Below are 14,985 nucleotides of genomic sequence, written 5' to 3' on the forward strand. Positions count from 1 at the left end.
TGACATACTTCACCGCCTGTGATAGGAGAGAGAGAGGCCGAGCGAAGGACGCGGTTTACGATATAATTTTGTTTGGAGCGATTTGCGTGCGATTTTGCTCGTCGCATAGAGCCAGCCCGTTCACTTGAATATCTCATTCGTCACTCGAAAAAAAGAAGCTCCTGCTCTTTTTTTTTTTTTTTTATTAAGCGGCGAGCTTTATGCGTTTTTTTTTAAGGCGCTTTTTGCCACAGCTGCCACGCAACTGCGATTGTGCAGCAACCGCGGCCGAATCGCACACGGGTTGGGCGGAGCAGTTTAGGGCCCCCCAAACGCGCAGCGTGCATTGTGCAGCAATCGCTGTCGTCCTGCCTGCAATTTCCGAATCACGTGGCGATTGCTGTACAGGGGGGCCCTGAACAGCGCCGACCAATCAGTATGCGATTCTGCCGCGATCGTGACACAAAAAAAAAAGGATCGCGGCTAACCGCGCCTTTAAAAAAAACGTATGAAGCTTGTCGCTCCAACAAAAAAAAAAAGGAGCAGGAGCTTCTTTTTCAGGTGACGAATGCCATATTCAAGTGCATGCGACATTTAGAAATCGCGTACAAATCGCTATGACAGGATCGCGCATTGTGCAGCGATCGCCACAGGATTTGGAATCGCAGGCAGGATCGCGACGAATCTGCCCAACGATTCCAAAACGCGGGCAGAAGAGTGAATGAAGCCTTAGAAGGGTGGGGAAAAAAATGACTTAGGCTCCGTTCACACTTGGGCGACTCCAAAGTCGCACGATTTTCTAGCATGCCTTTGGAGCGCGACCTTGATCTGACTTTACACTCTCTGCCGCTCCTTTCACACTTGTGAGATGGCACAGTCGTGCAACTTGCATTGCGGCTTTACAGGGCAACTTTGATTTACAGTGCGACTTTTGGTGTGACTTTGATCCGACTTCACACTCTCTGGCACTCGGGCTCCTTTCACGCCTGTGAGTAATGCAGGAGCCTTTTCTGAAGTCGCAGCGACTTCTGTAGTGTCAGCAGGAGCGGCTCTCATAGAAATACATTGAAGTTTGCATGTCCTGCGACTTGGGGGGTCTCACCAAGTCAGATCCCAAGTCGCACAAGTGTGAAAGGAGCTTAAGTCACCTCAAAGGTCGCATCTAAATTGTACCGGCAGCTTTTCAAAGTCGCTGCATCTTTAACTCCTTCACGGAGTTAATCCAATGACGGCTACAGCGCGGACCTACTTTTGCCTGGAGGCCGTCACATGACGTCTTCCCCTTTGCACACTCCCCGCGCCCCCTGAGGGGTGCACGCTGTGATCGCCGAATAAATGAGCCTGGCTTCTTACCATGTGATAAGCTGTCAGCCAATGACGGCTGATCATGTGATGTAAACAGAAGATCGGTAATCAATGTTTTTCTTTCCTCATGCTGTCAGCGTCAGGAGAAAAAAAAGCCGATCATCAGCTTCAGTGAAAGAGACATCGGTCCCGAAGAGGCACAGCCACCTCATCTGTGCCTACCAGTGCTTAACAGTGCCACAATCAGTGCCATCTATTAATGCCCACCAGTGCCACCTATCAATGCCCACCAGTGGTGCCATTCAGTGCCCATCAGTGCCACCTAGCAGTGCTGTCTATCAGTGTCACCTACCAGTGCTGCCTATCAATGTCACCTACTAGTGCCCATCACTACCACCCATCAGTTCCACCTATCAGTGCCACCTATCAGTGCCCTTTAGTGCCACCTATCAATTCCCTTCAGTACAGCCTATCAGTGCCCACCTGTGCCACCCATCAGTGCCACCTCTCAGTGCTCACTAGTGCCACCTCTCAGTGCTCACCAGTGCCACCCCATCAGTGCCACCTATCAGTGCCCATCTGTGCCACCCATCAGTGCCACATCTCAGTGCCCACCAGTGCCACCTCATCAGTGCTCACCAGTGCCACATATCAGTGCCAACTATCAGTGCTGCCTATCAGTGCCCATCTGTGCCACCCATCAATGCCGCATCTCAGTGCCCACCAGTGCTACCTATCAGTGCCGCCTATAAGTGCCCATCAGTGCCACCTATCAGCGCCAATCTGTGCCACCCATCAGTGCCACATCTCAGTGCCCACCAGTGCCACCTATCAGTGCCCATCAGTGCCACCTATCAGTGTCCATCTGTGCCACCCATCAGTGCCACATCTCAGTGCCCACCAGTGCCACTTATCAGTGCCCACCAGTGCCACCTATCAGTGCCCACCAATGCCACCTCATCAGTGCTCACCAGTGCCACCTATCAGTGCCCACCAGTGCCACCTCATCAGTGCCACCTATCAGAGTCCATCTGTGCCACCCATCAATGCCACATCTCAGTGCCCACCAGTGCCACCTATAAGTGCCCATCTGTGCCACCCATCAGTGCCACATCTCAGTGCCCACCAGTGCCAATCTGTGCAACCATCAGTGCCACATCTCAGTGCCCACCAGTGGCACTTATCAGTGCCCACCAGTGCCACCTATCAGTGCCAACCAGTGCCACCTCATCAGTGCTCACCAGTGCCACCTATCAGTGCCAACCAGTGCCACCTCATCAGTGCTCACCAGTGCCACCTATCAGTGCCCACCAGTGCCACTTATGAGTGCCCACCAGTGCCACCTCATCAGTGCTCACCAGTGCCACACATCAGTACCCACTCGTGCCACCTATCAGTGCCGCCTCATCTGTGCCCACCAGTGCCACCTATCAGTGGTGTCTTATCACTGCTCATCAGCAAAGGAGAAAAATTACCAGTTTGCAAAATTTTACAATAAAATATAAAACTGTTTTGTTTATTGTTTTTAAATTTTTGGTCTTTTTTCATTTTTTTAACAAAAAATTAAAAAACACAGAAGGGATCAAATCCCACCACAAGAAATCTCTATCTGTGGGGAAACAATGATACAAATTAAATTTGTGTACAGTGTAGTATGACCGCACAATTGTCACTCAAAGTGTGACAGCTCTGAAAGCTGAAGATTGTCCTGGGCAGGAAGGGGGTGGAAGTGCCCGGTACGCAAGTGGTTAAGTCGCACTGATCTGAACAGGTGACACTGAAAACAATGGGCTGCGACTTGTCATGCAACTTTATGTGTCCAAAGTCGCATGACAAGTCGCACAAGTGTGAATGGAGCCTTAGCCTACTCCCCCCCCCCCGCCCCCGTTCCCACCGGTCTGACTAGTTTGACGGGTCCACCCCCATCACCGGCAAGTAAACTGTTCAAATCGGTGCGACACGACTAGAAAAAAAGTAGTTCCCGCACTATTCTTGGCGATTTCAGGTGCGAATGAAGTCGCACAGATGTCAGCCACGTCGCACCTGAAGTCTCACAATTTCAAAGTCAGATTTGGTGTGAACGGGGGATGGGGGCGGGGCGAAGGCCCTGTTCAGATCTCGCTTTTGTTTAAATTGCGGCGGGAACATGTGACGTGCCTTTGGGGTGCCATTATTCTTTAATGGCACCCCAAAAAGCAGTGCGATTCTGCCGCATATGTTTGCGCATCAGAATCACGTGCCATTTAAAAAAAAAAAAAAAAAGCGCTAAGCTTGTCACCTAAAAAATGGGGCGGGATCTTATTTTGGGTAACCAATGCGGCATAGGGCGGCCCATCGAAGTGAACGCAACATGCACAAAGTCGGTGGAAAATCGCACATAATAAAAAATCGCAGGAAATTCCCTGTAAGTGATATGTGAACGGAGCATTTCCACATTCGTTTTTGTGCGTTTTGTAAGTTGCCAAACGCACGGTAACGTGCAAAAAAAAAAGTATGGCGGTCACGGTTTTTACAATCACGCCGCACCAAACCGCATTGTCCTGCGCAATGCAAATGCGTTTCCTAGACGTGTGAACAATTAATAGCCCCTAACCGTGGCAGTGCGTTCCAGTGCGGTTTTTATAAACGCACACAGAAGTGTGCATTTCTTGCACCGCCTTTGGTGTGAATGAGCCCTTAAGGTGGACCCTTCATTCATTTATTTTATTTAAAAAAAAAAAGAAAAAGCAAAGCTGCACTTGATCCCCACTGATTGGCTTTGGCTAGACGATGGCATCAGTCTGCTGCAGGCAGGAGGAAGCATTTCCTCAGTCTCCCCTCCCCCCCCCCCCCGGGGTGAGATTGCAACGTTGTAAACTTTGTAGGAAGTCAGGTGAGAAGCAGTAGGGGCTGATCTGTGTCAAACATTTGCAAACACAGCCCAAAAACTGCTCAGGCACCTGAATTGACATAACTAGGTCATCTCTGGGCCAGCATCGGAGTGCAGGAAGTGGACAATGACCCTGGATGATGCCTGAGCAAAGATGGGGCTGTCCTTCCGCAGAGAAGAGCGGATGAAGGCATTGTCAGGGCGAGTGCTGTGAAAAAAGCTAACCAGCTTTCATATGATAGACTCCGCCCCCCTCCCCCATAGACCTGGAGGGGGCAGATTTATTAAACTACCCCCCCACCCCCACACAGGGCAGAGCCATGCAGAGCTCCCCATACATAGAGAGGGGGAGGAGTCAGGTATTACCCCATAAATCTATTCCTCACCAGCTATAGTAATAGAATTCCGCCGCCTTGTGAGCATCAAATCTTTTGCAAACCCGGATATTACCTTGTAAAAGTAGCGGTGACATCATCACTGGGTTGTACAGAGCCTGTGCAGAGCTGTGGAAGGGGCCCAGCAGGCTCCACCCACTGCAGGCTGCCTGCTGTAAATTACAGGAGGGGGTGGAGACAAGATCAGCCCCCCCCCCCGCTGCACAAGGAGAGGGGAGAAAGCCGAGCTGTGGGAGGGGTTTGAGTAGGCTCCACCCACTACTAGCTGCCTGCAGAAAACAACAGGAGGAGGCGGAGACAAGACCAATCACCCTGCACAAGGAGAGAGTAGAGCTGTGGGAGGGGTTCGAGCAGGCTCCACCCACTACTAGCTGCCTGCAGGAGGGGGGGCGGAGACAAGACCGGTCACCCTGCATAAGAAAGCTGCATTCACATCTCCACATTTTGGTGGGTTTGCCGCGATTCCGCCCGCGATTTCAAAGCGCCGAGGTGTGAACGACTAATCGCAGAACGCACATTTTCATTTGAATGGCACCTAAAATTGGGGGGAGGTTCAGACACGATCGTCGTACGATAAATCTCGCTGCAATCGCAGCAAGCCGCATCGCATTAGTTATTTATTTATTTAATTTTTTTAATTATTTATAATTTTTTTATTATTATTTATTTATTTTATTCAAATTAATTAATTTATTTTACTTATTTAAATAAATATGTTAGAATAAAATAAATACATAATAAAATAAATCAAATATATTTATTTTATCTATTCATTTATTTTATTATTTCTTTATTTTATGTATTTATTATATTTGTTTATTTATTTAAATAAATACATTTGAATAAAATAAATACATAATAAAATAAATAAAATTTATTTATTTTTATTTGTTCATTTATTTTATTATTTATATCTGTTATTCAAATGTATTCATTTTATTTGTTTATTTATTTAAATAAATAAATTTGAATAACATAAATAAATAAATAATAAAATAAATCAAATGTATTTATTTTATTTATTAATGTATTGTATTATTTATTTATTTTATTCAAAATGTATTAATTCATTTTATTCAAATCTATTTATTTAACTTATTTAAATAAATAAATTAAATTAAATAAATACATTTGAATAAAATAAATAAATAAACACATTTCAATAAAATAAATACATAATAAAATAAATCAAATGTATTTATTTATAGTTGTTCATTTATTTTATTATTTATATCTTTCATTCAAATGTGTTTATTTTATTTGTTTATCTATTTAAATAAATACATTTGAATGAAATAAATAAATAATAAAATAAATCAAATGTATTTATTTTATGTATTCCTTTATTTTATTGTTTATATCTGTTATTCAAATGTATTTATTTTATTTGTTTTTTTATTTAAATAAATACATTTGAATAAAATAAATAAATAATAAAAGAAATCAAATCTATTTATTTTATTTATTAATGTATTGTATTATTTATTTATTTTATTCAAAATGTATTAATTCATTTCATTCAAATCTATTTAATTTAATTTATTTAAATAAATAAATTAAATTAAATAAATTCATGTGAATAATATAAATAAATAAACACATTTCAATAAAATAAATACATAATAAAATAAATCAAATGTATTTATTTTTAGTTGTTCATTTATTTTATTATTTATATCTTTTATTCAAATGTATTTATTTTATTTGTTTATCTATTTAAATAAATACATTTGAATAAAATAAATAAATAATAAAATAAATCAAATGTATTTATTTTATGTATTCCTTTATTTTATTGTTTATATCTGTTATTCAAATGTATTTATTTTATTTGTTTATTTATTTAAATAAATACATTTGAATACAATAAATAAATAATAAAAGAAATCAAATGTATTTTATTTTATTTATTAATGTATTGTATTATTTATTTATTTGATTCAAAATGTATTAATTTATTTTATTCAAATGTATTTATTTAATTTATTTAAATAAATAAATCAAATAAATAAATACATTTGAATAAAATAAATAAATAAACTCATTTCAATAAAATAAATACATAATAAAATAAATCAAATGTATTTATTTTATGTATTCATTTATTTTATTGTTTATATCTGTTATTCAAAAGTATTTATTTTATTTGTTAATTTATTTAAATAAATACATTTGAATAAAATTAATAATAAAACAAATCAAATGTATTTTATTTATTCATTTATTGTATTATTTATTTATTTTATTCAAAATGTATTAATTTATTTTATTCAAATGTATTTATTTAATTTATTTAAATAAATAAATCAAATAAAATAAATACATTTGAACAAAATAAATAAATAATAAAATAAATAAATAAATAAAATACATTTGATTTTATATTTATCTATGGGGGTTATGTACAAAAGGCAACTCTACTTTGTACTGCAAGTGCACCTGGAAGTGCAGTCGCTCTAAATCTAAGGGGTAAATCTGAAATGAGGGGAAGCTCTGCTGATTTTATCATCCAATCGTGTGCAAGCTAAAATGCTGTTTTTTTGTTTTTTTTTACCTTGCATGTCCCCCTCGGATCTACAGCGACTGCACTTCCAAGTGCACTTGCAGTGCAAAGTGGATTTTCCTTTAATAAATAACCCCCTATGTATTTATTTAATTTTTTGAATAAAACAAATAAATAATAAAATAAAATAAATAAATAATAAAAAATAAATAAATTTGAACAAAATTTTAAAATGACAGTATTTATGCTTGCACATGATTGGATGATGGAAGTCAGCAGACTTCATTCACTACACTAAAGTGAGAACAGTGCACAGCCTATTTGCCTTTAGTAAATCAACCCCGTTGCGTTCACCGAGCAATGTCACCGTAAACACGCCGGCCTGCCATACCTCTGCCATTCCTGGGATGGCCAGTAGGTGGGGCCCTGGAGCTAGAATCCTGGGGCTGGGAACGCATAGTTTCGGAGCGCTGACTATCGGAAGGCCGGGATAATCTGCATTCAGACAGGCCTGACTCCCGGGGTCAGCTCACATTACTGGAGGCCGTGAAATACATTTAAAACGCCGCTCACATCTCCGCATGTCCTAAAAAAGCGCCGCTGCGTTTTATCAAAGGCGCAATTGCCTGAAAAAAATGCACAAAATCGCATTTCGAAAAGCGTTTTTAACGTGTTTTTGATAAATTTTCTTGCTTCCTGCCTCCCAGCAAAGCATCTGTGGAACATGTGACTCAAAAGACACGCCAAAAATGCACCACAGGTTGCGACTTTGATGCGTTTTTTGGTGCGTTTCCTATAGAAATCATTGGGAGGTGAGATTTTCCCCATGCAGGACTTTTTAGGGCCCGTTCACATCTAGCAATACAGGATTGTGGGCAGAATTGCCGCTATTCCAAATCGCACTGCAGTGATGGCAGTACACGGCGTGGGCGCTCCTGCTCCTTTTCGAATGACACAATTCGGTTTGCCCGTGATTTATCATGGAACAGTCGCAACAAAAAAAAAAGCACCGCGTTTAGGCGCCATTGAGCCCCAGGACACACGCATTTCTTTGCAAATCACATGTGATTCTGTGCGATGCAATTTGAGCCGCTTCAGTTTGAAAGGGCTCAAATCGCACCGCCTCCCCATGAAAAAGATGCGGGAAGCATTTTTTTTTTGTTCGCACTGGAACCGGATCACATTGGGTGGGATCCAATTCAGGCAAATGCACTACACATTGCGACCTGCCTTTGGGGTGTCCTTAATTTTTAATTTACACCCGCAGCAGATCGCAGGAACGCAGTGCGATTTCTATGCGGTGTGTGTGTTCGAAACGGCTTTTCCCTCATCGTATCCGTGTGAACCTGAAAATGAACGCCACCCGTGTGCCTGTACACCCAATGCACTCGTACACCAGTAGTGATGGCCGAACGGTTCGCCCGGCGGTCGTTTCGCGGCGAATTTCCGACTTTCGCCGTCCGCGGGTTCGAACGCCTTTTTCCGTCGTTCGCCCCGGCGGACTTACGTGTTTAATGTATACAAGAACTTTAACCTTTCGTGACACGTTTATCATGTGTTACAGGACAACCAATTGAGACATGACAGCTCATGGACACTTGGACATTCCCCCTAACCTATAAATACACCCGATCCGGTGGCCATTTTACATTCTTTCTTCTGTCACTGTAGGGAAAGGATCCTGTGTGGAGTAGGGACAGAGAAAACGCTAGCTATTTGGTACACAAAAGTTCTTTTCAGGACTGGTATAGGTGTTAGGTCAGCAGCCTGAGTTTCTTTTGTCAGTTTAGATAAAGGGACAGAGCGCTGTATGCTGCTATTTTAGGGACAGCTCAGCCAGATTAGTCTTTCTTCATCATCATCATCATCATCATCATTAGCTGTTACTATCAGGTCCACAAAAGAGCTGTTCCAGCTAATCGTTCCAGCCTACTCTTTTTTGCCAATTTGTATAGGGACAGGCAGGAAGCAGTGTGTCAGGCAGTGAGGATAATTTTAAAGACTTGCTGTTACTATTAGTTCCACAAAGGTTCTTTTCAGGACTGGTATCAGTGGTACGGTAATAGGCTTGTACACGTATAATATTCTTTCTTCCAAATATAGAAAGAATATTATACTTGACTGCTGCCCTTCTGCTGCAGTCTGCTAATCATTCACAACTCACTTGTTCCACAAAGCTCTTTATCAGGACTGGTAACTTGGTCTGTCTAGGGTGCTACGGTACATAGGCTTGGGTGCGGTACAGTCTGCTGTTCTGTAAGGACCGCTATCGGTCCACAATACATAGGGTTGCCGTGCACTACTGCTGACCGCTGCCCTATACTGCAGCAGTCCTTCAGCGGTATAGGGACTGACGCACAGTCTGCTAAACACTAATACACAACCTGCTTGGTCCACAAAAGTTCTTATAAGGACTGGTAACTTGGTATAGGGTGCTACGGTACATAGGCCTGAGTGCGTTACAGTCTGCTGTTCTGTAAGGACCGCTATCGGTCCACAATACATAGGGTTGACGTGCACTACTGCTGACCGCTGCCCTATACTGCAGCAGTCCTTCAGCGGTATAGGGACTGACGCACAGTCTGCTAAACACTAACACACAACCTGCTTGGTCCACAAAAGTTCTTATAAGGACTGGTAACTTGGTATAGGGTGCTACGGTACATAGGCCTGAGTGCAGTACAGTCTGCTGTTCTGTAAGGACTGCTATCGGTCCACAATACATAGGGTTGCCGTGCACTACTGCTGACCGCTGCCCTATACTGCAGCAGTCCTTCAGCGGTATAGGGACTGACGCACAGTCTGCTAAACACTAATACACAACCTGCTTGGTCCACAAAAGTTCTTATAAGGACTGGTAACTTGGTATAGGGTGCTACGGTACATAGGCCTGAGTGCAGTACAGTCTGCTGTTCTGTAAGGACCGCTATCGGTCCACAATACATAGGGTTGCCGTGCACTACTGCTGACCGCTGCCCTATACTGCAGCAGTCCTTCATTGGTATAGGGACTGACGTACAGTCTGCTAATCACTAACACACAACCTGCTTGGTCCACAAAAGTTCTTATAAGGACTGGTAACTTGGTATAGGGTGCTACGGTACATAGGCCTGAGTGCGTTACAGTCTGCTGTTCTGTAAGGACCGCTATCGGTCCACAATACATAGGGTTGCCGTGCACTACTGCTGACCGCTGCCCTATACTGCAGCAGTCCTTCATTGGTATAGGGACTGACGTACAGTCTGCTAATCACTAACACACAACCTGCTTGGTCCACAAAAGTTCTTATAAGGACTGGTAACTTGGTATAGGGTGCTACGGTACATAGGCCTGAGTGCGTTACAGTCTGCTGTTCTGTAAGGACCGCTATCGGTCCACAATACATAGGGTTGCCGTGCACTACTGCTGACCGCTGCCCTATACTGCAGCAGTCCTTCATTGGTATAGGGACTGACGTACAGTCTGCTAATCACTAACACACAACCTGCTTGGTCCACAAAAGTTCTTATAAGGACTGGTAACTTGGTATAGGGTGCTACGGTACATAGGCCTGAGTGCGTTACAGTCTGCTGTTCTGTAAGGACCGCTATCGGTCCACAATACATAGGGTTGCCGTGCACTACTGCTGACCGCTGCCCTATACTGCAGCAGTCCTTCAGCGGTATAGGGACTGACGCACAGTCTGCTAAACACTAACACACAACCTGCTTGGTCCACAAAAGTTCTTATAAGGACTGGTAACTTGGTATAGGGTGCTACGGTACATAGGCCTGAGTGCAGTACAGTCTGCTGTTCTGTAAGGACCGCTATCGGTCCACAATACATAGGGTTGCCGTGCACTACTGCTGACCGCTGCCCTATACTGCAGCAGTCCTTCATTGGTATAGGGACTGACGTACAGTCTGCTAATCACTAACACACAACCTGCTTGGTCCACAAAAGTTCTTATAAGGACTGGTAACTTGGTATAGGGTGCTACGGTACATAGGCCTGAGTGCGTTACAGTCTGCTGTTCTGTAAGGACCGCTATCGGTCCACAATACATAGGGTTGCCGTGCACTACTGCTGACCGCTGCCCTATACTGCAGCAGTCCTTCATTGGTATAGGGACTGACGTACAGTCTGCTAATCACTAACACACAACCTGCTTGGTCCACAAAAGTTCTTATAAGGACTGGTAACTTGGTATAGGGTGCTACGGTACATAGGCCTGAGTGCGTTACAGTCTGCTGTTCTGTAAGGACCGCTATCGGTCCACAATACATAGGGTTGCCGTGCACTACTGCTGACCGCTGCCCTATACTGCAGCAGTCCTTCAGCGGTATAGGGACTGACGCACAGTCTGCTAAACACTAACACACAACCTGCTTGGTCCACAAAAGTTCTTATAAGGACTGGTAACTTGGTATAGGGTGCTACGGTACATAGGCCTGAGTGCAGTACAGTCTGCTGTTCTGTAAGGACCGCTATCGGTCCACAATACATAGGGTTGCCGTGCACTACTGCTGACCGCTGCCCTATACTGCAGCAGTCCTTCATTGGTATAGGGACTGACGTACAGTCTGCTAATCACTAACACACAACCTGCTTGGTCCACAAAAGTTCTTATAAGGACTGGTAACTTGGTATAGGGTGCTACGGTACATAGGCCTGAGTGCAGTACAGTCTGCTGTTCTGTAAGGACCGCTATCGGTCCACAATACATAGGGTTGCCGTGCACTACTGCTGACCGCTGCCCTATACTGCAGCAGTCCTTCATTGGTATAGGGACTGACGTACAGTCTGCTAATCACTAACACACAACCTGCTTGGTCCACAAAAGTTTTTATAAGGACTGGTAACTTGGTATAGGGTGCTACGGTACATAGGCCTGAGTGCAGTACAGTCTGCTGTTCTGTAAGGACCGCTATCGGTCCACAATACATAGGGTTGACGTGCACTACTGCTGACCGCTGCCCTATACTGCAGCAGTCCTTCAGCGGTATAGGGACTAAGAGTTTTGTCACAGGGTGATTTAAAAAATGACAGGCAGAGGAAGAGGCAGGCCCTTCCGCAGGGGTGGTAGGGGTAGGGCAGGAGCAACAGCCTTGAGCCAAAGTGGGAAGTTGCAGAAGGTGCGTTCAATTACTTTAAAGGACGCACCAGACTTGGTTGAGTGGCTCACTCAGCCTTATTCTTCTGCACCCTCCTCATCCTCTCGATCTGCACCCTCTTCTTCACTCTCTGCTATGTGCACCCCCAAAGACACTACCACCAACAACACCACCACCACCACATACCTTCCGCTTGAGTGCAAATGGGGGCCTTCATGCTCCAGTGTTTTAATAGGGACCCCCGTATAAAAAGCATGAGGGTCAAGGACCAGTACTGGGTGGCAACGTACTTAGATCCCCGGTACAAACACAAAATGGCGGAAATGTTACCGCCGTCGCAGAGGGCTGTCAGAATGCAGCACTTCCAGGCCTTGCTTCGAGAAATGCTGCATTCTGCTTTTGCGTGCGCTGGCAGAGGAGCAATTCCCACTCCCAGAGAAGGATTTGCGGGTACCAATCCAACAGCGCCTGCAAGAAGAGGCCGGTTTGAAGATGTGTTGGTGACTTCGGATATGAGGTCATTCTTTCAGCCGACCCATCGACAGGTGTCATCCGGATCCAGCATCAGGGAACGCCTAGACCGTCAGGTGTCCGACTACATTGGGTTAACGGCCGATGTGGACGCTCTGAGGAGTGATGAACCCCTAGACTACTGGGTGGGCAGGCTTGACCTCTGGCCAGAGCTTGCCCAATTTGCAATCGAACTGTTGGCTTGCCCCTCATCCAGTGTCCTGTCCGAAAGGACGTTCAGCGCAGCAGGGGGGATTGTGACCGATAAGCGTACTCGCCTAGCTCACGACAGTGTTAACTACCTCACATTTCTAAAAATGAATGAGGCATGGATCTCGGAGGAATTCAACACATGTGATCAGTAGACCATGTATATGTCTATAAACAATTTTTGGAATCAAGCACACAGACCTTCTTAATTCATTTGGCTCACTTCCCTGACCCAAAAAAGCACACCGTACTATATGCCCCTACCCTCCTCTTTGAAGAGGTTGAGCGGTGTCATATTTCTACTGGGGCTGCTTATTATGAGGGGTTCCCACCATCCCTGTGCTGTGCTGACTTCCTCCTGGGTGTTCTTATTATGAGGGGCTCCCACCATCCCTGTGCTGTGCTGACTTCCTCCTGGGGGTTCTTATTATGAGGGGCTCCCACCATCCCTGTGCTGTGCTGACTTCCTCCTGGGGGTTCTTATTATGAGGGGATCACACCATCCCTGTGCTGTGCTGACTTCCTCCTGGGGCTGCTTACGGTGCTGCTGTCAGCGCTGTATGTCACGGAGCTGCTGTCAGCGCTGTATGTCACGGAGCTGCTGTCAGCGCTGTATGTCACGGAGCTGCTGTCAGCGCTGTATGTCACGGAGCTGCTGTCAGCGCTGTATGTCACGGAGCTGCTGTCAGCGCTGTATGTCACGGAGCTGCTGTCAGCGCTGTATGTCACGGAGCTGCTGTCAGCGCTGTATGTCACGGAGCTGCTGTCAGCGCTGTATGTCACGGTGCTGCTGTCAGCGCTGTATGTCACGGAGCTGCTGTCAGCGCTGTATGTCACGGAGCTGCTGTCAGTGCTGTATGTCACGGAGCTGCTGTCAGCGCTGTATGTCACGGAGCTGCTGTCAGCGCTGTATGTCACGGAGCTGCTGTCAGCGCTGTATGTCACGGTGCTGCTGTCAGCGCTGTATGTCACGGAGCTGCTGTCAGCGCTGTATGTCACGGAGCTGCTGTCAGCGCTGTATGTCACGGAGCTGCTGTCAGCGCTGTATGTCACGGAGCTGCTGTCAGCGCTGTATGTCACGGAGCTGCTGTCAGCGCTGTATGTCACGGTGCTGCTGTCAGCGCTGTATGTCACGGAGCTGCTGTCAGCGCTGTATGTCACGGAGCTGCTGTCAGCGCTGTATGTCACGGAGCTGCTGTCAGCGCTGTATGTCACGGTGCTGCTGTCAGCGCTGTATGTCACGGAGCTGCTGTCAGCGCTGTATGTCACGGTGCTGCTGTCAGCGCTGTATGTCACGGAGCTGCTGTCAGCGCTGTATGTCACGGAGCTGCTGTCAGCGCTGTATGTCACGGAGCTGCTGTCAGCGCTGTATGTCACGGAGCTGCTGTCAGCGCTGTATGTCACGGTGCTGATGTCAGTGCTCTGTATTACGGTGCTGCTGTCAGTGCTCTGTATCTCCTGCACCCTCTTGTTTGCCTACCCTGGTCCCTGACCTTCCCTCTCCTCCATTGCCTTCATTAGCTCCATAGTCCTGAATTGTCAGAACAATTTCCCAAATAAAAAAAAAATGCTTGTAGTTATCGATCCCAAATTCACCTCATACATGTATTATGCTATTGTCCAGGTGGTGGGACTACGTGCTACCCCCTAATAATTACCCCGTGGCCGCAAATTCGACCTAAAGGTTTGCGAAATTCGCCTCCCATTGAAGTCAATGGAGCCCGCGGCGAACGGTCGTTTTCGCGAACGTTTGTGTCCGTTCGCGTTTCGCGTTCGCGAAACGTCCCGTCGGAAGTTCGTCCATCACTATACACCAGTACACCCGTACATCCGTGCACCCGTACACCCAATGCACTCGTACACACGTACACCCATTCTCCCATACCCCGTACATCCGTAAACCCGTACTCCCATATACCCGTACACCCGTGCTGTGTTTTGCCTCTTGTAATGCAATTTGGATGTTTTCATGAAGCTCCCACCAGCCATGAACTGCCTCCATTGCATAGAGAAGCACAGAGACCCAGTGATGACATCACTGGGTCTAAAATATGAGGCTGAAGAGGCTGCACCGATGGGCACAGATTAGGCCACACTGATGGGCACTGATAGGCTGCACTG

The sequence above is a fragment of the Lithobates pipiens genome, unplaced genomic scaffold, assembly GCF_037356315.1.
Source record: "Lithobates pipiens isolate NorthernLeopardFrog02 unplaced genomic scaffold, aLitPip1_a1.2 Scaffold_1, whole genome shotgun sequence".
Taxonomy (NCBI): Eukaryota; Metazoa; Chordata; class Amphibia; order Anura; family Ranidae; genus Lithobates; species Lithobates pipiens.